At 38.7% G+C, this 27,107-nt stretch overlaps 1 long non-coding RNA gene across 1 annotated transcript; it reads left to right on the forward strand.

Moving 5' to 3' along the window:
- The first annotated feature begins 11,166 nt into the window (after nt 1-11,166).
- LOC129027166 (uncharacterized) lies at nt 11,167-26,883 on the forward strand. The gene is made up of 2 exons (XR_008498248.1): nt 11,167-11,239; nt 23,484-26,883. It is a non-coding gene; the product is annotated as an uncharacterized LOC129027166 (long non-coding RNA).
- Nucleotides 26,884-27,107: the final 224 nt, after the last annotated feature.

Genomic DNA, 27,107 nt, shown 5'->3' on the forward strand with positions numbered 1-27,107 from the left:
AATTATCTTGCTATTACTTGAATACAGTTTAAATATCATATAAGTCTTAAGTCTTTGCGTCTTCCTTATGAATATATTGTTGTTTGTCTTAGAAAGATTTGACTCTGCGTTGTTTCTTTGCACTGAATCTTCTCAACCAGTTCAATTTTTTATTTTTATTTTTTTTTAGCTTCTGACTTTAAAAGAAGTATTGTTGGATGTGGTAAATTGTTTAATCTATAGAGAAAATTCCCAGCATGTGATGATTTAAATTTTAATTAAAAAATTTCTCATGTATCTGTATTCTAGTTAACATAGAAGATATGGGCTAAAGAGAGGTTTCTTAATCTTTCTCTGTGCAAGTACATGGGCTTAAACCTGCAAAAATTAGAAACAGTGACTTCACAGAAAGCCCACAAGCCCAGGAATTGAAACAGAGTAGGAACAGAAAACTTACAAGTCATAGTAAAGAAACACTTGATGAAATGGTGTCAGCTTTCTGGGTAGATGCCAGTGTCCAGCTTGATTATCTACAAATCCCTTTTGCTGTCTTGGCTTCTGTCAGAAATGTCAGTTAGGAAATCATAATCAAAACATGCAGGTGTCTCAACATAATTCTGGGCTTTTTGTTTCAATTCAACTGGGAAGATTGTTTTTTCATAATCATTGAAGAAGGAAGCATACTGTCTGAAAGATTCTTTTAACTTTTTTTAAAACTTGAAAAAACTTTTCTTACAAGTCCTTCTTGACTTCTTGACACAAAACATCTTAAAAAGAATATAAATTCAATATTGGGCCAAAAATAGAATGATGAAAAAAGAGTGTTATGAAAAGGAAAACTGAAGATTTCTGAAAACATATTGAAAAATCAAAGCAGTATCATGAAAGAAATAGCAAATAACTTAGAAGAGCAAGGAACAGAATAAGCACCACTGATAATGAAATTACAAATAGAATAAAAGTTTCAGCTACTTAGGATACAGGCAGACTTAAGAAGATAAAGCAATGAGAATTGATATGAAAGATACAGGACACTTATATACTTGAAATAGCCTAATAGATAATATATTCTAATATATTAATAATGGTTTTATATTAATAATAGTTAATATATTCAAAATATAATACAAGAAAATTTAGCTGAATTAAAGGAAATGTTTTTTAATTATATATAGTGGAAAAGAACATGTGCAATGAGAAAATTTAATACACGACTCTCTGTATCAAGACAGATCCTAGCCAAGCTCCTGAATTTCAGCGATAAAATTATTTCAGGCATTTGGACAGAAAAAGCAAATAACCCAAAAGGGATTAAAATCAGGCTGCCCTAGACTTCTCCACAGAATTAGCCAGTGCTATAAGACAATAGAACAATTGTTCTGAGGTGAAAATAGTATGACCCAATAATGTCATACCCAAGATGGCAATCAAGTATAAAAGCATTAGGCATTATGAACCAGGAGAGCACTAAAGGAACATATTACCATGAGCTTGTCTGAAAAAAACAGATGACAAAAACTTGCCAATTCATTTTAATCAAAATTAAAACAGAGAAGGTATGTGTCTTTTAAAAAACCAGTGGTTCAATCCACTTAAATATTGCCTATTTAGCATATGAAAACAGTAATTACAGAACAAAATTCAATATTATAAACCCAAACAATGTAAAAAAATAATAAAACTTACAAAAGTTGGAGGTGATGATAGAGAAAATGTGAAGATGTGGAAAAACAGGCCATGGCCTTTTTTCTTTCATAGCAGGAAGTAAATTTAAAATGTTGAAAATTAAAATATAGCCCTTTAAAAGTCTTGATTCCAACACCAATATTTACCATGTTTTCTTAACACTAAAAAGTACTTTTACAAAAAATAGTTTTTGATACAAGGCAATATGAATTTGAAATTTAATAATACCTTTAGCCTTGCTTCTACAAGTTCAAGTAAAATCAAATTTAATACACTTTATTTCAAAATGTATAAAATTATAATTTTATAAACATAATAATAAGCTATTTTTATTTTTAAAAAGACTGGAAGCAAATATACCAGTATATTGATAATGGTTCATTTTGAGTAATGGAAATTGAGATTATTATAGTTTCATCTTTATTCTTTTCTATAATTTTTTAAATTTCTTAAAAATAAGCAAGAGTTAAAACTGGACCAGGTGTATCTGATACAGAGTTTTTCTCAGACTTTCCTGATTCTAGGTAGTTGTTGATGAATTTTTGTAGTGAGCAGCTAGGGAGTGGGAAGGCTTGCATAGCTGTATATCTACTATATCATGCATATATTATAATAGTAGGTATGTTTGTATAAATGTCTTTACTGCTAGAAAAGGAAGTAGTAGCTACTTCCATTTTTCATGTTTTTGTCTATTCCTCCAACTCTCCCCTCCTCTGACCCTGGCTGTCTTCCATTTTTCAGTGGAAGCACAGCACAGAGTAATGAAAAGGTCTACTTCCTACTCCCTCACATAGAAGCCTCAGGTTAGTCACTTCTCTTTTCCAGACCTTGCTGCCTCATCTATAACACATTGTCACCTGCCTGATGATAGGACTTCAGTAAACTACTCTGAGAAGACCCTTGGATTTAGATTGGGGAGCATGAGGAGAACCATGACCTAAACAATCACAGAGGTGTTCTGAGTGGGGCTACATTTCCAATCAGCCACAACAGGAGGTTCCAAGAGAACTGTGGATAGAGAACAGTGGCTGACCCATGGCTGGACCAAGATGCTCAACTTCGGTAGATAAAGGCCAACAGCAAAAATATGCTGGTTTTTTTTTTTTTTCAACTCTCAAACGTTCCTATTCTTTTTTTTTTTTTTTATACTTTAACTTCTAGGGTACAAGTGCACAATGTGCGGTTTTGTTACATATGTACACATGTGCCATGTTGGTGTGCTGCACTCGTTAACACGACATTCACATTAGGTATATCTCCTAATGCTATCCCTCCCCCTTCCCCCCACCCCACAACAGGCCCTGGTGTGTGATGTTCCCCACCCTGTGTCCAAGTGTTCTCATTGTTCAATTCCCACCTATGAGTGAGAACATGCGGTGTTTGGTTTTCTGTCCTTGCGATAGTTTGCTCAGAATGATGTTTTGAGCTTCATCCATGTCCCTACAAAGGACATGAACTCATCCTTTTTTATGGCTGCATAGTATTCCATAGTGTATATGTGCCACATTTTCTTAATCCAGTATGTCATTGACAGACATTTGGATTGGCTCCAAGTCTTTGCTATTGTGAATAATGCCGCAATAAACATACATGTGCATGTGTCTTTATAGCAGCATGATTTATAATCCTTCGGGTATATACCCAGTAATGGGATGGCTGGGTCAAATGGTATTTCTAGTTCTAGATCCTTGAGGAATTGCCACACTGACTTCCACAATGGTTGAACTAGTTTACAGTCCCACCAACAGTGTAAAAGTGTTCCTATTTCTCCACATCCTCTCCAGCACCTGTTGTTTCCTGACTTTTCAACGATCACCATTCTAACTGGTGTGAGATGGTATCTCATTGTGGTTTTGATTTGCATTTCTCTGACGGCCAGTGATGATGAGCATTTTTTCATGTGTCTGTTGACTGCATAAATGTCTTCTTTTGAGAAGTGTCTGTTCATATCCTTTGCCCACTTTTTGATGGGGATGATTGATTTTTTTCTTGTAAATTTGTTAAGTTCTTTGTAGATTCTGGATATTAGCCCTTTGTCAGATGGGTAGATTGTAAAAACTTTCTCCCATTCTGTAGGTTGCCTGTTCACTCTGATGGTAGTTTCTTTTGCTGTGCAGAAGCTCTTTAGTTTAATTAGATCCCATTTGTCAATTTTGGCTTTTGTTGCCATTGCTTTTGGTGTTTAGACATGAAGTCCTTGCCCATGCCTATGTCCTGAATGGTATTGCCTAGGTTTTCTTCTAGGGTTTTTATGGTTTTAGGTCTAACATTTAAGTCTTTAATCCATCTTGAATTAATTTTTGTATAAGGTGTAAGGAAGGGATCCAGTTTCAGCTTTCTACATATGGCTAGCCAGTTTACCCGGCACCATTTATTACATAGGGAATCCTTTCCCCATTGCTTGTTTTTGCCAGATTTGTCAAAGATCAGATGGTTGTAGATGTGTGGTATTATTTCTGAGGGCTCTGTTCGCTTCTATTCATCTATATCTCTGTTTTGGTACCAGTACCTTTCTGTTTGTTAGTTTTCCTTCTAACAGTCAGGACCCTCAGCTGTAGGTCTGCTGCAGTACCATGCTGTTTTGGTTACTGGAGCCTTGTAGTATAGTTTGAAGTCAGGTAACGTGATGCCTCCAGCTATGTTCTTTTGGCTTAGTATTGTCTTGGCAATGTGGGCTCTTTTTTGGTTCCATATGAACTTTAAAGTAGTTTTTTCCAACTCTGTGAAGAAAGTCATTGGTAGCTTGATGGGGATGGCACTGAATCTATAAATTACCTTGGGTAGTATGGCCATTTTCACGATATTGATTCTTCCTATCCTTGAGCATGGAATGTTCTTCCATTTGTTTGTGTCCTCTTTTATTTCATTGAGCAGTGCTTTGTAGTTCTCCTTGAAGAGGTCCTTCACATCCCTTGTAAGTTGGATTCTTAGGTATTTTATTCTCTTTGAAGCAATTGTGAATGGGAGTTCACTCATGATTTGGCTCTCTGTTTGTCTGTTACTGGTGTATAAGAATGCTCATGATTTTTGCACATTGATTTTGTATGCTGAGACTTTGATGAAGTTGCTTATTAGCTTAAGGAGATTTTGGGCTGAGACAATGGGGTTTTCTAAATATACAATCATGTCATCTGCAAACAGGGACAATTTCACTTCCTCTTTTCCTAATTGAATACCCTTTATTTCTTTCTCCTGCCTGATTGCCCTGACCAGAACTTCCAACACTATGTTGAATAGGAGTGGTGAGAGAGGGCATCCCTGTCTTGTGCCAGTTTTCAAAGGGAATGCTTCCAGTTTTTGCCCATTCAGTATGATATTGTCTGTGGGTTTGTCATTAATAGTTCTTATTATTTTGAGATATTTGCCATCAATACCTAGTTTATTGAGAGTTTTTAGAATGAAAAGCTGTTGAATTTTGTCAAAGGCCTTTTCTGCATCTATTGAGATAATCATATGGTTTTTTGTCTTTGGTTCTGTTTATATGCTGGATTACGTTTATTGATTTGCGTATGTTGAACCAGCCTTGCATCCCAGGGATGAAGCCTACTTGATCATGGTGGATAAGCTTTTTTATATGCTGCTGAATTCAGTTTGCCAGAATTTTTTTGAGGATTTTTGCATCGATGTTCATCAGGGATATTGGTCTAAAATTCTCTTTTTTTGTTGTGTCTCTGCCAGGCTTTGGTATCAGGATGATGCTGGCCTCATAAAATGAGTTAGGGAGGATTCCCTCTTTTTCTATTGATTGGAATAGTTTCAGAGGGAATGGTACCAGCTCCTCTTTGTACCTCTGGTAGAGTTCAGCTGTGAATCCGTCTGGTCCTGGACTTTTTTTGGTTGGTAGGCTATTAATTATTGGCTCAATTTCAGAGCCTGTAATTGGTCTCTTCAGAGATTCAACTTCTTCCTGGTTTAGTCTTGGGAGGGTGTATATGTCGAGGAATTTATCCATTTCTTCTAGATTTTCTAGTTTATTTGCGTAGAGGTGTTTATAGTATTCTCTGATGGTAGTTTGTATTTCTGTGGGATCGGTGGTGATATCCCCTTTATAATTTTTTATTGCATCTATTTGATTCTTCTCTCTTTTCTTCTTTATTAGTCTTGCTAGTGGTCTATCAATTTTGTTGATCTTTTCAAGAAACCAGCTCCTGGATTCACTGATTTTTTGAAGAGTTTTTTGTGTCTCTATCTCCTTCTGTTCTGCTCTGATCTTAGTTATTTCTTGCCTTCTGCCAGCTTTTGAATGTGTTTGCTCTTGCTTCTCTAGTTATTTTAATTGTGATGTTAGGGTGTCAATTTTAGATCTTTCCTGCTTTCTCTTGTGGGCATTTAGTGCTATAAATTTCCCTCTACACACTGCTTTAAATGTGTGCCAGAGATTCTGCTATGTTGTATCTTTGCTCTCATTGGTTTTAAAGAACATCTTTATTTGTGCCTTCATTTCGTTATGTACCCAGTAGTCATTCAGGAGCAGGTTGTTCCGTTTCCATGTAGTTGAGCGGTTTTGAGTGAGTTTCTTAATCCTGAGTTCCAGTTTGATAGCACTGTGGTCTGAGAGACAGTTTGTTATAATTTCTGTTCTTTTGCGTTTGCTGAGGAGTGCTTTACTTCCAGCTATGTGGTCAATTTTGGAATAAGTGCGATGTGGTGCTGAGAAGAATGTATATTCTGTTGATTTGGGGTGGAGAGTTCTGTAGATGTATATTAGGTCCCCTTGGTGCAGAGCTGAGTTCAATTCCTGGATATCCTTGTTAACTTTCTGTCTCATTGATCTGTCTAATGTTGACAGTGGGGTGTTAAAGTCTCCCATTATTATTGTGTGGGAGTCTAAGTCTCTTTGTAAGTGTCTAAGGGCTTGCTTTATGAATCTGGGTGCTCCTGTATTGGGTGAATATATATTTAGGATAGTTAGCTCTTCTTGCTGAATTGATCCGTTTACCATTATGTAATGGCCTTCTTTGTCTCTTTTGATCTTTGTTGGTTTAACGTCTCTTTTATCAGAGACTAGGATTGCAACCCCTGCTTTTTTTTGTTTTCCATTTGCTTGGTAGATCTTCCTCCATCCCTTTATTTTGAGCCTATGTGTGTCTCTGCACGTGAGATGGGTCTCGTGAATACAGCACACTGATGGGTCTTGACTCCATCCAATTTGCCAGTCTGTGTCTTTTAACTGGAGCATTTAGCCCATTTACATTTAAGGTTAATATTGTTATGTGTGAATTTGATCCTGTCATTAGGATGTTAGCTGGTTATTTTAGCTCATTAGTTGATGCAGTTTCTTCCTAGCGTTGATGGTCTTTACAATTTGGCATGTTTTTGCAGTGGCTAGTACAGGTAATTCCTTTCCATCTTTAGTGCTCCCTTCAGGAGCTCTTGTAAGGCATGCCTGCTGGTGACAAAATCTCTCAGCATTTGTTTGTCTGTAAAATATTTTATTTCCCCTTCACTTATGAAGCTTAGTTTGGCTGGATATGAAATTCTGGGTTGAAAATTCTTTTCTTTAAGAATGTTGAATATTGGCCCCCACTCTCTTCTAGCCTGTAGAATTTCTGCCAAGAGATCCACTGTTAGTCTGATGGGCTTCCCTTTGTGGGTAACCCGACCTTTCTCTCTGGCTGCCCTTAACATTTTTTCCTTCATTTCAACTTTGGTTAATCAGACAATTATGTGTCTTGGAGTTGCTCTTCTCGAGCAGTGTCTTTGTGGTATTCTCTGTATTTCCTGAATTTCAATGTTGGCCTGCCTTGCTAGGTTGGGGAAGTTCTCCTGGATAATATCCTGAAGAGTGTTTTCCAACTTGGTTCCATTCTCCCCGTCACTTTCAGGTACACCAATCAGATGTAGATTCGATCTTTTCACATAGTCCCATATTTCTTGGAGGCTTTGTTTGTGTCTTTTTACTCTTTTTTCTCTAAACTTCTCCTCTTGCTTCTTTTCATTCATTTGATCTTCAATCACTGATACCCTTTCTTCCACTTGATCAAATCAGCTACTGAAGCTTGTGCATGCATCACGTAGTTCTCGTGCCATGGTTTTCAGCTCCATCAGGTCATTTAAGGTCTTCTCTACACTGTTTATTCTAGTTAGCCATTCATCTAATCTTTTTTCAAGGTTTTTAGCTTCTTTGCGATGGGTTCGAACATCCTCCTTTAGCTCGAAGAAGTTTGTTATTACCAATCGTTTGAAGCCTTCTTCTCTCAACTCGTCAAGGTCATTCTCTGTCCAGCTTTGTTCCATTGCTGGAGAGGAGCTGCATTCCTTTGGAGGAGAAGAGGTGCTCTGATTTTTAGAATTTTCAGCTTTTCTGTTCTGGTTTATCTTTTTGGTTTTATCTACCTTTGGTCTTTCAGGATGGTGACGTACAGATGGGGTTTTGGTGTAGATGTCCTTTCTGTTTGTTAGTTTTCCTTCTAACAGTCAGGACCCTCAGCTGTAGGTCTGCTGCAGTTTGCTGAAGGTCCCCTCCAGACCCTGTTTGTCTGGGTGTCACCAGCAGAGGCTGCAGAACAGCAAATATTGCAGAACAGCACATGTTCCTGCCTGATCCTTCCTCTGGAAGCTTTGTCTCAGGCGCACCTGGCTGCATGAAGTGTCAGTCGGCTCCTACTGGGAGATGTCTCCCAGTTAGGCTACTCAGTGGTCGGGGACCCACTTGAGGAGGCAGTCTGTCCATTCTCAGATCTCAAACTCCATGCTGGGATAACCACTACTCTCTTCAAAGCTGTCAGACAGGGACATTTAAGTCTGCAGAAGTTTCTGCTGCCTTTTGTTCAGCTATGCCCAGCTGCCAGAGGTGGAGTCTACAGAGGCAGGCAGGCCTCCTTGAGCTGCAGTGGGCTCCACCCAGTTCGAGCTTCCTGGCTACTTTGTTTACCTACTCAAGCCTCAGCAATGGCAGACGCCCCTCCCCCAGCCTCGCTGCCACCTTGCAGTTCAATCTCAGACTGTTGTGCCAGCAGTGAGCAAGGATCCTTGGGCATGGGACCCTCTGAGCCAGGCGCGGGATATAATCTCCTGGTGTGCCATTTGCTAAGACCATTGGAAAAGCGCAGTATTAGGTTTGGAGTGTCCCAATTTTCCAGGTACCGTCTGTCATGGCTGCCCTTGGCTAGGAAAAGGAATTTCCCAACTGCTTGTGCTTCCCAGGTGAAGCGATGCCCTTCCCTGCTTCGTGAGCCCCAGTGAGATGAACCCAGTACCTCAGTTGGAAATGCAGAAATCACCTGCCTTCTGCGTTGCTCACGCTGGGAGCTGTAGACTGGAGCTGTTCCTTATCGGCCATCTTGGAACCTCACCTTTATTTTTTTTTTTTTTTGAGTCAGAGTCTCGCTCTGTTGCCCAGGCTGGAGTGCAGTGGTGCCATCTTGGCTCACTGCAACCTCTGCCTCCCAGGTTGAGGCAATTCTCCTGTCTCAGCCTCCCCAGTAGCTGGGACTACAGGCACATACCACCACATCTGGCTAATTTTTGTATTTTTAGTAGAGATGGGGTTTCACCATATTGGTCAGGCTGCTCTTGAACTCCTGACCTAAGGTGATCCACCCATCTCGGCCTCCCAAACTGCCGGGATTACAGGCATGAGCCACCACACCTGGCCCCTATTCTTTTTCACAGATTTAGGTGGGGAGGTTTGGAGGAAACAGTACATGCAGCAAGACAGTAAGTACATTCTATGAGTTCATTAGAAAGCAAAAAAAAAAAAAAGGGATTTGGGGAGGAACAAGGGCGCAGAGCAGTGGTAGGACAGACAGCTCTTCAGGAAAATATTTGCATAGCTTAGTACTTTACACCTTTACCTTCTTGGCCCTCATAGCAATCCTTGAAGTAAAGGGGAAGAAGTATACATATGGATATGGTCTCCACTTTGCAGATGGCAGTGGCTCGGCCCAGTCAGGGGTTTCTTCAGGGTCCTTAGGCTAATAAGGAGTGGGAGTGAGGATGCCAAGCCAGTCTGCTCACCCTAAGGCAGTACTCTTTCTTATACCCCAGCCTTTCAAATATAAAGCCATCACAGCCCTAAATGTATTTGGCAAAAAAAAAAAAAAAAAAAAAAAAAGTCAAAAAACAAAAAAGCAGAGAACCTGAAGAAACACAGTAAAAGATTTTAAACAAGTATTTCCAATTTCCCAGTCCCATGCAGTGAAAACTCTGTCTCCTGACTTGGAACCTATACCTCCTTCACCATAGACAGCATGCTGTCCAAATGTCTCAGGGTTCTCTGCAGGCAGCACAGAGGGCTCTACTAGAGCCCCTTACAGATGACCCGAAATAGTGCATGGGTTGGAGGAGTGTCTCACATAACCTGCTCATGAGTCCTTCATTCCCAATCCTTTCATATTCATATGTACACATCTTTATTGTCCTTGCAGCTTTGTGGGACTAACTGGTAGCTGTCATGCTATTGCATTTATATCTAAAGGAAAGAATAATGTGTTTAGAAAATATTGATATGCTATAGACATCTCGCCCCCTATGGAGACTGCAGTTCTGTCAGTCTTTCCAAGTATTCCTTTTACACAGGACTCCATTGGCTAATTTCCTCATTTACCTTCATTGATGTCATCTGTGGAAGTGTTAAGCAGGCATGTAATTGTAATAATGGCAGCTCACATTCTTTGAGCATGTACAGGTGCTGTGCTTAGTGTTTTGTCAGCATTATCTCATTTAACAGAATTATGATCCTAATATTTTAGATAATGAACTGAGGATAAGAAGGGTTAAGGAACTTACTCCTAATCAGACAGAATTTGTATGAGGGCAATCAGATTCAAGCCCTGGTCCAGTGGATTCTCAACTTTTATACTAGCACCCTACATACTTCCTCTGGTTTTCATCACAACTAAAGAGCACAAACACTTGCTGAAAGCCTGAATAGCCCCATTGAGAATAGCTATGGAAAAGCTTTATGGCAAGGTGTCATTGTGGCTAAAAGTTTGGAGTTAGGAAGCCTGAAGCTCAAATCACATCTCTGATACCTAAAGCCTGTTAATATATTGGAGCCTCCGCTTCCCTGGTGAAACAAGGGTAATGATAGCACCAATATTATAGTTCTGATAACTAAATGAGAAAATATCTAAAACACACTTAGCTTGATGGCTGTGGTGCTGCAGAGACTTGGTAATGCTCATTTTTGTTTCTATTAAGCCAAAATAAAATAGACTACTCCTTTCTGGTCACCCCCATTAGCAACTTATGGAGACAGAAACTAGTAAGAGTTTACACATTTAAAAACTATTGGCTGAAATAGAGTCATCACTTTTCAGAGCTCCCACCTTTCTCTAGCACATTTAAATGTCTACACTAAAATGACACTGCAAAGACTGCCCAGTAGGTAAAATGAGGAAGTGATATTTATGAAACACCTAATATTTGCAAAGCTCTTTGTGACACACAAACAAGTATAAATCTAAGACGTTTCCCCCATAGAATTTTTGGGCCTCGTTATGTAATAATAGGATGTTTTGCAACAATAATAACAACTGCAATGCAAAAAGACAATTCAATACAGGAGACCTTGCAAAGCAGTGTTTGATAGATCCCATTTGGTGGGGTACAAATATAACTCTTAGCTAAGGTAAGATCTTGCAAGCCAGAAAATATGTAAAGATTAAGAGGGAAGAAAGGAATTTAAGAAAAGGGTAAAGACTGTAAAAAATAAACACAGGGTACCCGGTGATGCAAAATCAAGGAAGAGAGGGGATAGAGGCGGAAAGGCAGATTGTATGTAAGTGGCTGTAATGGATCATGTGTGAGGATGTGGTGGAACAGGAGGAAAGTAGACAATGAGCTTCTCACACCCCTTCTGCTCTTTACTCAGGAACCTAGCTAAAGAGCAGGGGAAAAAAAAGAGCCCTACCATAAAGGGAAATCATTAAAAATCACTTTCTTTGGGAAATCTCAGCAGCACTGTGTCTTGAAAGAGACTTAGGGTGACAACTGCTCACCACCTTAAATCTGCTCTGAATTTGGAAGTCATTAAGAGAAGACATGAGGCAAATAGTGAAAAGCACAGTATTAGTTCATAGGACTGGTTGGAAAATTGGGCTAGATCTCTGACCACATTTTGAAACTAATGCCCCCTTCCTACAAATTAAGGTTATTGGCCAATTAGGGGTAAAATTGTACAACCACAGGCTCCCGCCCCACCTCACCCCATTCCCCATCCAGGACAGGTCACTGCACGCTGCAGAGAAGAAGACCATACACATAGCTTGTGCAGGTGGTTCTGAAAATAAGACAGAGGAAGGTCTCAGTGCTCCTCTCCTCCTCTCAATCCCACCAGTCAGCTATAGAGCCAGGAGAGAAGGACAGATGTTTCCCTCCCAATATTGGCCCCTGTTAGGGAGTGAAAAGTATATTTTATAGGCCTAGTAGACATCCAAGGAGGTAGAAAAACACGTCTCTGTCTCTCTGTGTGTCCATCTCTCTGTTTCCATCTCAATAAAAGTTTGATATTGCAATAAATAACAACTAAAAGACATACTACTTTCTGTATTTTCCCTAGGTATTTATTATTGAGGTTTTGTTTGTATCAGTTAACTAGTATGTTTTTTAAATGCCCTTCTGTGTTCTATGGGGGTTGCATTCATTTCTGCTATTTTTCTTTGAGTCAACATCTCACTCGGTCACCCAGGCTGGAGTGCAGTGCGGCAATCACAGCTCACTGCAGCCTTGGCCTCCCAGGCTCAAGCAATCCTCACACCTCAGCCTCCCAAGTAGCTGGGACCACAGGCACATGCTACCACGCCCAGCTTATTTATGCTATTTTGAATAAGCATCACAATTTCACTTTCTGGAAAAACCAAAGTTAGTGGAATTGCAAGTGCCGTTTTTTATGCCTCAGACTTTGCAGGTTTTAACATGTTGAAATTGGGGATAACATATAATTTTTGGACTTTATAAAGAGAGATTGGAAAAGAAATCATGATATATTTGAATACCAATGGTACTTGAGGATTAGTGGCTAAATTTGAACCAAATTTCAATATCCCTCCCAAAGATCAAAAGGAAATGAAATCTATCAGTGGGAATAAGCATACGGTTTTTGGCTTGTTTAGAAAATGTAACTAATGTCAAAAACCTATGCACTTATCTCTTCTTTTCCCTGTTTTCTCCTCCCTGCCCAATTTGAAACTTCATTGTCTCAATTACCTCAGCTAAGCATTGATCTGATTCCAGCTAACATTATTGAGATGACTGGTCGACAGCCCCAAATAGCCCAATGTACATTTACATTCCAATGATGCACTTGTTCACTCAACTGACACGGTTGGATGGAATGTTGATCACTGGACTTAGCTAAGCTCTCTCCCAGTGTAGACCACAGTGACTCTTCTAGTCACAAATCTTCCAGAAACAATAATTTGCTTTTAATATTCCAGTTGCTCAGGTTGGTGCCAGGGTCAGTTAAAAGAAAGAGCATGGTCATGCCATTTCAGGTGCAGGGACTTCAGTCTCAGACCCAGGTGGTCTAATCACTTGATTTGGGGAACTTCTTATGGTCTGGCCCTCGTGAGCTTCAAGCCTCTGAACTGGGAAATTCAAACATTTCAGGTGCCTGAGGGGCCAACCATTAAAAGACATATTTTGGAAAGAGACCCTTACCCATTTGGCTTAGATTTATGAGTATCCTGAAGTATCAATCTCATTAGTATTAATATTCCAACAATATGATAATATGATAAATTAACTTATTCCACAAATATTTATTAAATGCCTACAGCAGTACCTATTAAATAGTAAGTATTCTGAAACTATTTATTGATGTGTAAAATATTTCTGGAGAACTCACTATATGCAGACTCAGTACTATGTTCCCTGGATGAAATGATTCCTAAATAGAAATAGGAGCCCTTACTCTGACTATGAAATCATTTGCACACCAAGAGCCTCTTCCTTCCTCTACCCCTAACCATTCCCACCATTTCTAAAGAGACAAGTGATCTAAAAGCTTGAACAATGTGCCCATAAATCTATCTCTAAAGCTCTGCTCAACAGTGTGTCCTCCCCTGGGCCCATTACAGGAAAATATGCACCATTTGAAACCTGAACCATCCACTGTCATAGAGAAATACATGAATCAAAAGCAGCTGGCCCTCAACAAAATCTAATGCTTGCTGGCTCAGCCTCCACATAAGGCCAATCACTGTTGCCATATTGGTTTGCTGAAGAGTAGAGTCATCAAAAGCTGCAAGGACAAAAAACCAAACACCACATATTCTCACTCATAGGTGGGAATTGAACAATCAGAACACATGGACACAGGAAGGGGAACATCACACACCTGGGCCTGTTGTGGGGTGGGGGGGAGGGGGGAGGGATAGCATTAGAAGATATACCTAATGTTAAATGACGAGTTAATGGGTGCAGCACACCAACATGGCACACGTATACATATGTAACAAACCTGCACGTTGTGCACACGTACCCTAAAACTTAAAGTACAATAAAAATAAATTTAAAAAAAAGCTACTGCCCAAATAGCTCTTGTACTGCTAGGGAGCTTCAAGATTAAAATATTCCTAGTACTTCCCTCAAAAATCTTCTCAGCTGGGAACCTTCCCTGACACTCTCTTCCCCCTTTTCTTCACCTAGAACCCCTTTGTTCTTTGCACCTTCCCCCCACACTTTGAAAAACTGTCAGTAATACTACTTATCACATTCTGCTAAAATTACTAGTTTGCATGCTTACCTGAGTTTCCTGAGAGCAGTTACTCTGGCTTCTTCATCACTAAAGCCTTAGCATCTCACATAATAATAGCCTAGCACATGGAAGATGGTGAATAAATGATTTTCAAGTAGAATTTCTTTGTTCTTAATGAGTCAATAAACAAAATATCACTTAGTCAGAGCCAGTATACTATATAAGCATTGGAAGTCTCTGTTCAACCTGCTGTGTACTCCCCAGACAGTCCCAAAATCCTTGTCATAGTTCATCATTATATGCAAAACCTAGAAAATATTCTGCCCAGTTTTTCTATAAAATAAAACCACATAATTTTAGAATAGGTGTGTGACCTTGACGATCTTATACAAATCTCCTAATTTCACAGATAAGAAATCTGAAGTCCCAAGTAGGTAAGTGAAGGTCATACAGCTAATAAATGGCAGAAAAAATGATGAAATCCAAGGCTCCTTGCTCCTTTGCCCATGCCTGGTTACTAGTCCATGATCCAGATGCAGCTTGTTGAAGTCCCATTTCTTCAGGGGCTCATGAAGGGACTTGGGGGAGCAGTGGTCATTGAGCTGGATTCAGAAAGATCCACTAGTGGCTCTAGTTGTTTTTTCTTTCTGGGGCATTAACACTGGACAAAAGCTGTCTTAGTACAAGGAGCAAGAAAGGGAAAACGTGATGGAAATCTAGCTAATGAGATACAAGGAGGCCTTTTAGGACAGTTTCAGATTTGTAACCTGCATTCAAGATAGACTACCCTTGGGTCAGATCTTCGGTAGCGACTGAGCTTCAAAATAGAATTTTTGAATTTATCCTGGTCTGAATCTGTGTCCCTAAAAGAATCCAGTATACTCCCCGCCTACACACACAGACACATGCGCACACGCGCGCGTGCACACACACACACGTATCCCTAGCACTCTAGCACTCAGGATCTGACACTCAGTGCTCGTATGGTGCCACACGGAACCCTAAACTGACCAGAACCCTAAACTGTCAGTTGCATGACTAACACTGCTTAGGCATCTCCAGATATCTTGCCCTGTGTCCTCAAAACAAAAAGAAACCATGTCCAAATGCTATGAAGCTCCGCAAAGGTCAAGATAAACACTGCCACAGAGCACATGAGAAATTGAGCAGCAAAAGCACCTAGGCAAGAGAAAAGACAAATTAATTTCCTTACCAAACTTTCTCCTCCTGCATAGAATGAATGTGATAGATTCTCACTGAACTAAGAGTTATTGCTTCTCCGCAGGTACCAATCTGTGATTCCAGACGTGCTCACAAATTGGTACTATATTCACAACAGTTTCGGAAGCTGAATATTTCATAATGTTAAACAATTCATATTACTCTTAAATTTATCTTTATTTAGCTCTAGACATAAAATATGTGGAGAATACAAAAGTTTTTTACATTGGTAACCAGCTGAACTTTCAGTGTCAGAACTGTGAATAATTTTATATTTATAAAAATGGAATTTCAAAATAAATGGCGAATGTCAGTTTTACCTAGAAATTGTATGAGCATAACAATTATTTTGTTATGCCTATTGTATTTGTATTTTGCCCATTATTTTTAATAATTCTTTGATATTTTAGGAGAAATATAACTTTTAAGATATAGTATATAATTTTTCATATTTATATGTACTCTATTTTTGAACAAAATATAATCAAATTGTATAGTTTGCATACAGATACATTTTATTTTTAATCCTTTAGCTCATTTCTATAAATAATTAAATTATAAAAAATATTAAGTATAACAACAAAATTAATGATTTTGCTAAAGAGAAAAAATAGATCTTATGGAATAATGCGTAATAATTGGTTAACTATGCATGTTTTTTTGTTTTTGTTTTTTTTTTGAGAGGGACTCCCGCTCTGTCGCCCAGGCTGGAGTGCAGTGCGCGATCTCGGCTCACTGCAAGCTCCACCTACCGGGTTCAAGCCATTCTCCTGCCTCAGCCTCCCGAGTAGCTGGGACTACAGACACCTGCCACAACGCCCAGCTAATTTTTTGTATTTTTAGTAGAGACGGGGTTTCACCGTGTTAGCCAGGATGGTCTCAATCTCCTGACCTGGTGATCCACCCACCTCGACCTCCTAAAGTGCTGGGATTACAGGATGAGCCACCGTGCCCTGCCTAACTATGCATGTTTTTTATTACTCATGCAAACGATAATGGCTTATCTACAGAATACCAAGGCATGAACAATAATAATTAAACTTAGTCATCTTTAGTGTTTTTCCAACTTTCTATTATATAAAAACCACAGCTTCACCCACATTATTTTTATTTCTTCATTAGGAATGTATATCTGTCAAAGAGGAAAGTCAGAACATGTTTTATTGAAATCGTTAGCTTGATTTAGAACCTGTATGTGTATAGACATATGGTTTGTGGGCCTCTGTTTGTCCTCTCATCCCAGCTGCTGAAATGTTAGGAGCGGCCAGTGTATGAGTCACCAAAAGTTAACATAAAGTGATTGAAGCCCCAGAGTAAGCCAACAACGAAAGTAGGAAAATAAGTCTCTTCCCTTCTCTTGAAGTCAAGACTCTGTTTTTTTGTTTTGTTTTGTTTTGTTTTGTTTATTTGTTTGTTTGTTTGAAAGCTCCTAGTCTCAGGTGCAAGCACACAAGCACATAGGCCATGGTGAGTCAGCGTTACCATCTATGAAGTCAGTATCCAAGAAAGACCTACTGAGCTTTGCCAAATGTTCCTAGGAGGACTGGTCTGTTTGGATGGATGTTGTTTGTATCTGTGTTTAAGGGCTCCAGAAAGTACAAGGAATACAAAACAACAATGACACTTTTCATGTTTAGAGGCCCCACCTGTGGCTTCCATGTCTTGATTGTCATGGGGACTTGAACGTGCTCTGCCCAGCAAATTCCCTGCCTGCATGTGACTGGATGGTCTCAAGGGTGTGACTATGCAGTGTGTTCATAAGGCTGCAGTGAAACATTACTGTTCTATTTTTGGTTTTCATTTCAGAGCCCTCAAAGAGAAATGCATTAATCTTCCATCTGTAGATTAATGTCTTACTTTTTATTTATATTTTATAAATCTTTTGCCATATCTTTTCTTCAGTCTCCCAAAACAACCTTAATCGTAGATTTTATGTTATTCTTCAAAAAATATAAATTATTAAAATCTGGTAAATATTCTCTCCTTGATATTTTTTACAATTATTTTAAACAATTGGGGCTGCCTGGGTCTGTCTTCAAATCTTATCATCTTGTATTATTAGAAGAGAGTCTTGTATTATTAGAAATCCACTTACCTTGAGAAAACTTAGATAAACAACAGCAAATGAAGAGAGTGACAGCATGAGCAAGAAGGGAACCCTATTTAAATAGTGCAGGTGATTCCCCCTGACCCACCCCCAAACCACCCTCAACTCTGTCCCACTCACAGAGCGCATGCCTCAGTGAACTTGAGTTGGGAGCCATGAATCTGCCATGTCCTGGGAACCAAATATGATTCTAGTATTTAAAGACACACCTTCTTCAGGCATTACCCCTAAATGTAAGCCAGCCACATTTGAGACTCAAACAGAGTCAGGATTCAGTCGCAAAGTCAGAGGAAAACAGCCAGTGCTGGGTGTTTGGAAGGCAGCATGTTCCTCTCCAAAATACTACCCTCCTCTGCCATTTTCCAAAGGTAATTTTGACTAGTTATGATTTTTACCACATACACCAACTTCAGAAGTAAACCTTTATATATGGTATGAATTATAGTTTTACATTCAGCCCTATTCTTAGTCAGTATCACGTTCATGTTTGATTCATCTATCATATCCCTTGCAGCCCCCAGTGCAGTGCCTCAAACATGAGGTGTTTGAGAAACTGTGAATAAATAAGTTTCCAAGGATTGAGAAACACCTCTCTCTGATGGCCCCTGTAATCCATGTAACAAAGAAGTCACCAGATGGCTACTATCATATTGATACTAGCTAGTTTCTCCAAGTGCGGTGCCCAGATCATCTGCTTCAGAATTAATCAGGATTAGTTAAAAGTATTAAAAGTAAATTCATGGGTCCCACCCTATGTCTCTTGATTCAGCTCCTCTGGGAATGAGGCTTCAGAGCTGGGCCATCAGTGTACCTCTAAGGCTCCTGAGATGATCCTAACGTGCTTGCAGGGCTCAGAACCATTATGTCAGACACTCTTTCTCCCACTTTAGCCCATTTACAATCTGCAGTATTAGCTACATTCAGCTAACAGTAGACGCTAGGGAAAAAGGGGAGAAGATCAAGGAAAGCAAAACAACATACAAATGTCAGGTCTGTGGGAAAGCTAAACCCTGGGCAAAGTGCTGCATGGCATGTGCTTTCAAAAGCAGTCAGCATCAACGTCAAAATAACTGTCTCTCACCAGGCTGGTAAGAGAATGACATTTGATGGATGTGTCAGAAAGAGGCTCTTTGCTACCTCATGAGTATCGCCTATTAGCAATTTAAATTGAATCCATGTTGCTATTCCTAGGACTGGCTCATGGTGCACCTCATTAAAATTAGAAGAAGATAAATTAATTCCTTGTTTTAGAGAACAAAATGTTTGACTATTCCCTGGAAGAAATAATATCTATTTTGAATAAGTTACTTACATAAAACTATATCTATTATCTGTTATATGCTTCCCAATAACTATGTTCCATAAGTAGGAAACCTACTACTGTCCTCATGTTAGACAGGGTAGAGCTGGGTGGAAAAGATAAAGTAGCCTCCTCAAGCCACATACCTAGTAAGTGCAAGATCCCAGGTCTTCTAACCCAAATCCATTTTTTTTCTCACTCAAGCTTATCAATACCATACTTCCTGTAAAAAGAAAAAAAGATTCGGATTACTTGGAAAACTCTCATACGCCTGCATCTCTCTTATGAAACTTATTACTTTCTCTTTTATATTTTACAATTACTTACAGAGCCAGATATCTCTGACTCTTCTACTTAAAGAGGGATGGTATATGTCTGATTCACCTTTATATTCACCACAATACCAAGCCCTAAAAAACGGTAGGTAGTGAATAAGTGTTTCTTGGGTAATTATATGAAAATAAGAAACAGATATATTTAATTTTTCACATTGTAAAACTTTATTTATTCATTTATTTTCTTTATTTATTCTTTAAAAAAAAACAAGGATACACGTACAGAACGTGCAGGTTTGTTACATAGGCATACATGTGCCATGGTGGTTTACTGCACCTATTGACCCATCCTCTAAGTTCCCTCCCCTCACCCCCTACCCCTCAACAGGCCCCAGTGTGTGTTGTTCCCCAATCTGTGTCCATGTGTTCTCAATGTTCAACTCCCGCTTATGAGTGAGATCATGCATTGTTTGGTTTTCTGTTCCTGTATTAGTTTGCTGAGGATGATGGCTTCCACCTTCATCAATATCCCTGCAAAGGACATGATCTGATTCCTTTTTATGGCTGCATAGTGTTCCATGGTGTATATGCACCACATTTTCTTTCTCCATTCTGTCATTGACAGGCATTTGGGTTGGTTCCATGTCTTTGCTATTGTAAATAGTGCTGCAATAAACATACATGTGCAAGTGTCTTTATAATAGAATGATTTATATTCCTTTGGGTACATACCCAGTAATGGGATTGCTGGGTCAAGTGGTATTTTTGGTTCTAGGAATCACCGTACTATTTTCCACAATAGTTGAGCTAATTTACATTTCCACCAACAGTGTAAAAGCATTCCTGTTTCTCCACAGCCTCGCCAGCATCTATTGTTTCCTGACTTTAAAAATCACCATTCTGACTGGTGTGAGATGGTATCTCATTGTGGTTTTGATTTGCATTTCTCTAATGATCAGTAATGTTGAGCTTTTCTTCATATGTTTGTCAGCCAAGTAAATGTCTTCTTTCGAGAAGTGCCTGTTTATATCTCTTGCCCAATTTTTGATGGGGCTGTTTTCTTTTTTCTTGTAAATATGTTTAGGTTCCTTGTAAATTCTGGATATTAGACCTTTGACAGATCAGTAGACTGCAAAAATTTTCTCCAATTTTGTAGGTTGCCTGTTCACTCTGATGATGTTTCTTTTGCTATGCAGAAGCCCTTTAGTTTAATTAGATCTCATTTGTCAATCGTGGCTTTTGTTGCAATTGCTTTTGGCATTTTTGTCATGAAGTCCTTGCCCATGCCTATGTTCTGAATAATATCATCTAGGTTTTCTTATAGGGTTTTTATGGTTGGTGTTTTACATTTGAGTCTTTAATCCACCTTGAGTTAATTTTTGAATAAGGTGTAAGGAAGGGGCCCAGTTTCAGTTTTCTGCATATGGCTAGCCAGTTTTCCCAGTACCATTTACTGAATAGGAGATCCTTTTCCCATTGCTTGCTTTTGTCAGGTTTGTTGAAGATCAGATGGTTGTAAATGTGTGGTGTTATTTCTGATGTCTCTGTTCTGCTCCACTGGTCTATATGTCTGTTTTGGTACAAGTACCATGCTGTTTTGGTTACCATAAACTCATAGTATAGTTTGAAGTCAGGTAGTGTGATGCCTCCAACTTTGTTCTTTTTGCTTAGTATTGTCTTGGCTACACATGCTCTTTTTTGGTTCCATATGATATTTAAAATAGTTTTTTCTAATTCTGTGAAGAATGTCATGGTAATTTGATGGGAAGAGCATTGAATCTATAAATTACTTTGGGCAGTATGGACATTTTCATGATATTGATTCTTCCTCTCCATGAGGGTGGAATGTTTTTCCATTTGTTTGTGTCCTCTCTTATTTCATTGAGCAGTGGGTTGTAGTTCTCCTTGAAGAGGTCCTTCACATCCCTTGTTAGCTGTATTCCTAGGTATTTTATTTACTTTGTAGTGATTGTGAATGGGAGTTCCATCATGATTTGACTCCCTGCTTGCCAGTTGTTGGTGTAAAGGAATGCTTGTGATTTTTGCACATTGATTTTGTATCCTGAGACTTTGCTGAAGATGTTTATCAGTTCAAGAAGTTTTGGGGCTGAGATGATTGGGTTTTCTATATATACAGTCATGTCACCTGCAAACAGAGATAACTTGACTTCCTCTCTTCCTATTTGAATAACTTTATTGCTTTCTCTTGCCTGATTGCCCTGGCCAGAACTTCCAATACTGTGTTGAATAAGAGTGGTGAGAGAGGGCATCCTTGTCTTGTACCGGTTTTCAAAGGGAATGCTTCCAGCTTTTGCCCTTTCAATATGATAGTGACTGTGGGTTTGTCATAAATAGCTCTTATTATTTTGAGATATGTTCCAACAATACCTAGTTTATTGAGTGTTTTTAACATGAAGGGATGTTGAATTTTGTCAAAGGCCTTTTCTGCATCTATTGAGATCATCATGTGCTTTTTGTCTTTGGTTCTGTTTATGTGATGAATTATGTTTATTGATTTGTGTATGTTGAACCAGCCTTGTATCCCAGGGATGAAGCTGACTTGATCGCAGTAGATAAGGTTTTTGATGTGCTGCTGGATTCAGTTTGCCATTATTTTATTGAGGATTTTTGCATCAATTCATCAGGGATATTGGCCTGAAGCTGTCTTTCTCGTTGTGTCTCTTCCCGGTTTTGGTATCAGGGTGATGTTGGCTTCATAAAATTAGTTAGGGAGGAGTCCCTCCTTTTTGGTTGTTTGGAATATTTTCAGAAGGAATGGTACCAGCTCCTGTTTGTACTTCTAGTAGAATTCAGCTGTGAATCCATCTAGTCCTAGGCTTTTTTTGTTGGTAGGCTATTAATTACTGCCTCAATTTCAGAGCTTGTTATTGGTTTAATCAGGGATTCAGCTTCTTCCTGATTTAGTCTTGGTAGGGTGTATCATCCAGGAATTTATCTTTGTCTTCTAGATTTTCTAGTTTATTTGCATAGAGGTATCCTGATAACAACTGGCATGCCCTTTTCTTTAAGAGCATCCCTCTCTGTTCCTCTTACAGTGCCACTATAACCAAAATCATTACTAACCTTGTTGCCAGTCCAGATTTTAAACAGAAATGGGAATTGTATACCAGGAATCAACTATGGCTTAAGAAATCAATGTTTCAATTCCAGATCAAAATGTTCTTTCTTTTAAAGTGAAGGGACAAATAGACCACAGCTCTATCCTTAACAAAGAAAAAGGTTTAAAAAAAATTATTTCGGCTGGGCACGGCTGCTCACGCCTGTAATCCCAGCACTTTGGGACACTGCGGTGGGCGGATCACGAGGTCAGGAGATCGAGACATCCTAGCTAACACGGTGAAACCCTGTCTCTAATAAAAATACAAAAAATTAGCCGGGCATGGTGGCGGGTGCCTGTAGTCCCAGCTACTCGGGAGGCTGAGGCAGGAGAATGGCATGAACCCAGGAGGCGGAGCGCGCAGTGAGCCGAGGCCACTGCACTCCAGCCTGGGCGACAGAGTGAGACACCGTCTCAAAAAAAAAAAAAAAAAAAAATCAGGATTTTTTTTCACTGGGAGGAGTGATGAGTAGGGCTAGAAGGGGGAGTTGGAAATGATTAGTTTCCAGATTTGAATGTCAAGTACAGAGTGTACTCACTTTATAAAAATTCATTGAGCACTTTATATTGAACTTAAAGTAAAAGTTCGCTCCTGAAAAGAAGTGAGACTCTCTTGGCACCATTTAACAATGGTGAATAGTACATTCATTCAAACAAACTTCTACTGGATATGATGTGGGGGATCATTTCTCCACAAATCGGAGATTTTAACAGCCATGTTTCACATCTGGTCAGAATTCAGGTGCTTGTGAGATGTTCCTTTGATTTGGAATTTTTCTACATTCACATCTCACTTTCCTCTGGGTTTTTACCTATTATACAGAGCCTCTTGATACTATCCATACTCAGTCCTCTTATTATCTCACTCACCCATGCACCAAACACTCCTCACGGCATGGACTATATCTCTTTGGTTTTGTGATCCCTCCACCCAGCTTGGAGTAAGCCCAAATTAAGTATTTAATAAACGTTAAGATTCTGAGATCTTCAAGGGCATGGACAACATCCCTATCTGTAGAGAGACTTGTTCCTCTGTACCTGGCCAGCCACAAGACAGGCAGATATCAGAAAGCCTCCTTTCACCTCTGGTGCCATTATCCTCTAAAACCATCAGGGCCCACAGTTCATAAATAATTCTTTCTATTTCTTTCCAGAACCACAAAGCATTTTCAGAATTCATAAATGGAAAAGTTCTTTCAAGAACAACATGAAGAATATTCCTAATCCAGTGGCTCCACATGCAAACTTTGCCTCCTGACCACCCAAGGCATCATTTCAGTCAACTACCTCTCCTTCTGGAGCCTAACTTTAGAAAATGCTTCCCACATTGTCTCTTTTAGAAGACAATTTTGATACATGATGTTAGAGGAAACAACTACCTCAACAAGTTTGAAACTCCTTCTAGAAATTGCTCAGCAGCAACACATACAGCTTTTCCAGTAAAAGCCCCTATTTGACAAAAGCGAAACTCCTTGGCCCCACCTGGTGGTTGCTGAATCCAGTAAATTCACCTTTTGCATTTAAGACCCTATCAGAAGGTGTACTTTGTCCTTTGACATCTATGGGGTTATAGACATTGAATCTCCTTGGATGATGAAGTGAGGTCTCATTCCAAGTGCTTAAGATAATGAAACCTGTATGAGGACAGACGATGCAACATCAGCAATTTTTGCAGTGCTATTAATTTCAGGTGGCATCTTAATTCGAAGTAGGTTACGAGATAAAATACATGAAAAAGATACTCCAAATTTAAAACAGGACTTTCATGCAATAAGCATAAATGCTTCCTCTCTAAGTTAAGATCTGGGGCATAGTCTGTAAATTTTAGATGCACATTTTCCTCTTTTGATACCAATGTCTGACTATAGTAAACCAATAATTCTGAGGGCTCTGATTGAACATATTGAACCTAGCAAATATTTGTACTTCCCTCTCTTAAACCCATTGAAATGACAATAAAGATATGCAAAAGGATAGGATATGAATAGGTGAAATAATTAGGAAATTCTCTTAAAAATGCATGGCATATGGGATTACACTAACAGATAAAATAGAACAGAGAAAAATAACTATTCAGAGTACAAGAGAAGCCTCAAGAGAAGCTGCAGTGAAGGTGGGATCTGTTACTCTGTGAAGAGACCCCTGGCATTGGGAACCTGAAAGAGAGTAGACACCAATAATGCATCTGGCTAAAGAATCTGTTGGCTGGCTTTTGGGTGGTGCATAATGAAGAAGGTTTATGTTTCTGATGTCAATAAGAAAAATTAAGGGAAACTAGAAATTCCGGGAAAAAGAAAATGCTGTACAAAAATTCATGACGAAAATATGAAGCATTATTATAGGAAATTTATGGAGTCTAAGAAAAGAAAATCTTGACTTAGAACTTGAAATATTCTACTTTAAGTAGATGTGATTTAAGAACATAAATTATATCTCCTCTACAGTTGCACTCTGGTTCTGCAGTGAATAATATTGAGCAATATCATAATATTATAAATGATGTTTATCTATCTTTGCTTCTCTGAATCAATATATAGACAAAGCGATGAATACTTAATTAAAATTTCCATTCAGAATGTAAATGTTTTAAACTTTGGCAGTATAAAAGCAGTGGTAGAAATGATGAACAGTAGGAGTTAGAGGTGGGAAGGAGAGATGGGAGAGCGTGTAGGAGTGATAGACTCCATATCATACACTGTGATATGTCTGAAGTTGACAGAACAAGAAATAAAAGTCAAACATATTGTTTAAAGTATAATCAATAGAAGAACAAAAAGAAAAATGGGAGCAGATACAGGGAAAAAGGAAGCAGAGTGGTTGCTATGAGTTGAAATAGTAATCTTTTACAGCAAACAGTTAAAAGACGAGCTTAAGTTGGTAAGACAAGAAACAGATATTAATGTTGTATGAAATAGATATTTCGAGTTATAGTGATAATCCCTGGAAGAGCTAAAGACAGAAAACATCATGGGTGGTAGCCTCTTGAGAACCAGGCTATGGATAGTGGAACTAGACACACTTTTCATCTGGCACCCTTATTTTTTATTGACATTTTATTTCCATGAGCATGTACTTCTAAAATTCTGATTAGTATGCTGACATTATAACATCCCAAGTTTTGAACATTTTTGATTTTCTAATCCTCAACCAATGAGGCAGTGACTGTATATAATGATCAAAGCTTGACAGCAGGTTAAATTTCCATGGTCTTCAACTCTCAGGTGAGTGGCCCCTCACTAGAGCTCTCCAAGTCTGACATATATTGCCTTCAGAACTGTAGAAGCAAACATTTCTGAACTATTTCCAACTACCTACTTGTTTGTCCTTCCAGGATTACCAGTTTTCTATGGATGTCATCTTCTCTTACAACCAAGCATCATAAATCCCTCATAGGTCTCCTTCATGAGGTGTGCCGTTCAAGTCCGAGAATGCCTCACTTTTAATGATCAGAAAAGAAAAAGCTGACAGAACTGAAATCTTGACAATAGGAACTTTCAACTTTCAGCTCTAGCAGAGGGTATTAATTTCACTTCTGGAGCACACATAATCTAAGAAACTTCTGAATCCTAATGACAAGGATGGGAACAACAGTTATTAAATCCTATAAATATCCCCTCTGCCTAATTATATAGCAAAGCCAAATGCTGAAGAACCACGGGATAAAATATAAGGCTATGCATTCCACTTCCAGAGATATGAAGCTGCCATTTTTTCCTTCACTCTCTGTCTTCGTCCAGCCTCCAAGCATACCCCTAGCTTCACTTGACCTTACTTGGTTGAACATATCCCCAGGATCACTTCATTTTGCTTGCTTTAACATGTTGTCATACCACATCACCTTACTTGCTTTAGCACATAATACTGAGAGATGAATAAAATGAAAACTGCAGCTGAAATGATCAAAACTGCTTAAAGGAAAAAATACTGAAGTTTGCCATAGTAAGAAAAAAAAGAGCATAAATTTTGAAGTAATACAAAGCTGTCATAGGGTTTCAAACTAGGAAGTTCAAGTACCTTGGGTAAGGTCACACAGCTTGCGAATATTAGAGTCCAGCCCACAGTTGTTTTCTTAACTAAATAATGATTAGGCATAAGGGAGATGATCATCCTCGAACCTATAAATCTACTACAAACTTAATGAATATTGCCTGGCCTGAAAATTGATGATGGCACAAACTTTTTTCTACATATTGGCGAATTTCTACTGAGGTTTCTTCTAAGCCTTGATGGGGTACTTAAGTTCAGGAAAATAAAAATATGGATTTTTTTTCCTCGTATAAACCACAAAGAGATTGGGACAAAAATCATTCCATCTAATTACACCAATCACTGAGAAGAGTAAATACAAGAGTGTTTTATTTCTGAATATAGAATTATTTTAAAGGTAACCTATTTTGATTCCAACATTACAGAATTAACATAAAGTATATATTCCCTAAAACACGTCAAACTTTTATCCAGTTGTCCTCTTCTTTATATAGCTAAATGTGAAAATGTAAAATGTATTAATTATTAAGGGGTGCAGTAAAAAAAATTAAAACAATGCCTTAAATCTATACTAGCCACTTCTATAATATAAGCTACACTATTTTACGTCTAACCTTGGGATTTATATTGCTTGCTAGAATTAATCTGCTAATAGGTTACATCTTATCAGGCAATACCAATTGGTATTAAGCTGATATTAGAGCTTCACTAATAGAGCTGGTTGTTTGGAGCACTATGTTAAGAAGGAGTCTGATGTTGTCCACATTTAGTGGTAAGGAAGACCCTAATCA

Source organism: Pongo pygmaeus, chromosome 12 (genome assembly GCF_028885625.2).
Source record: "Pongo pygmaeus isolate AG05252 chromosome 12, NHGRI_mPonPyg2-v2.0_pri, whole genome shotgun sequence".
Taxonomy (NCBI): Eukaryota; Metazoa; Chordata; class Mammalia; order Primates; family Hominidae; genus Pongo; species Pongo pygmaeus.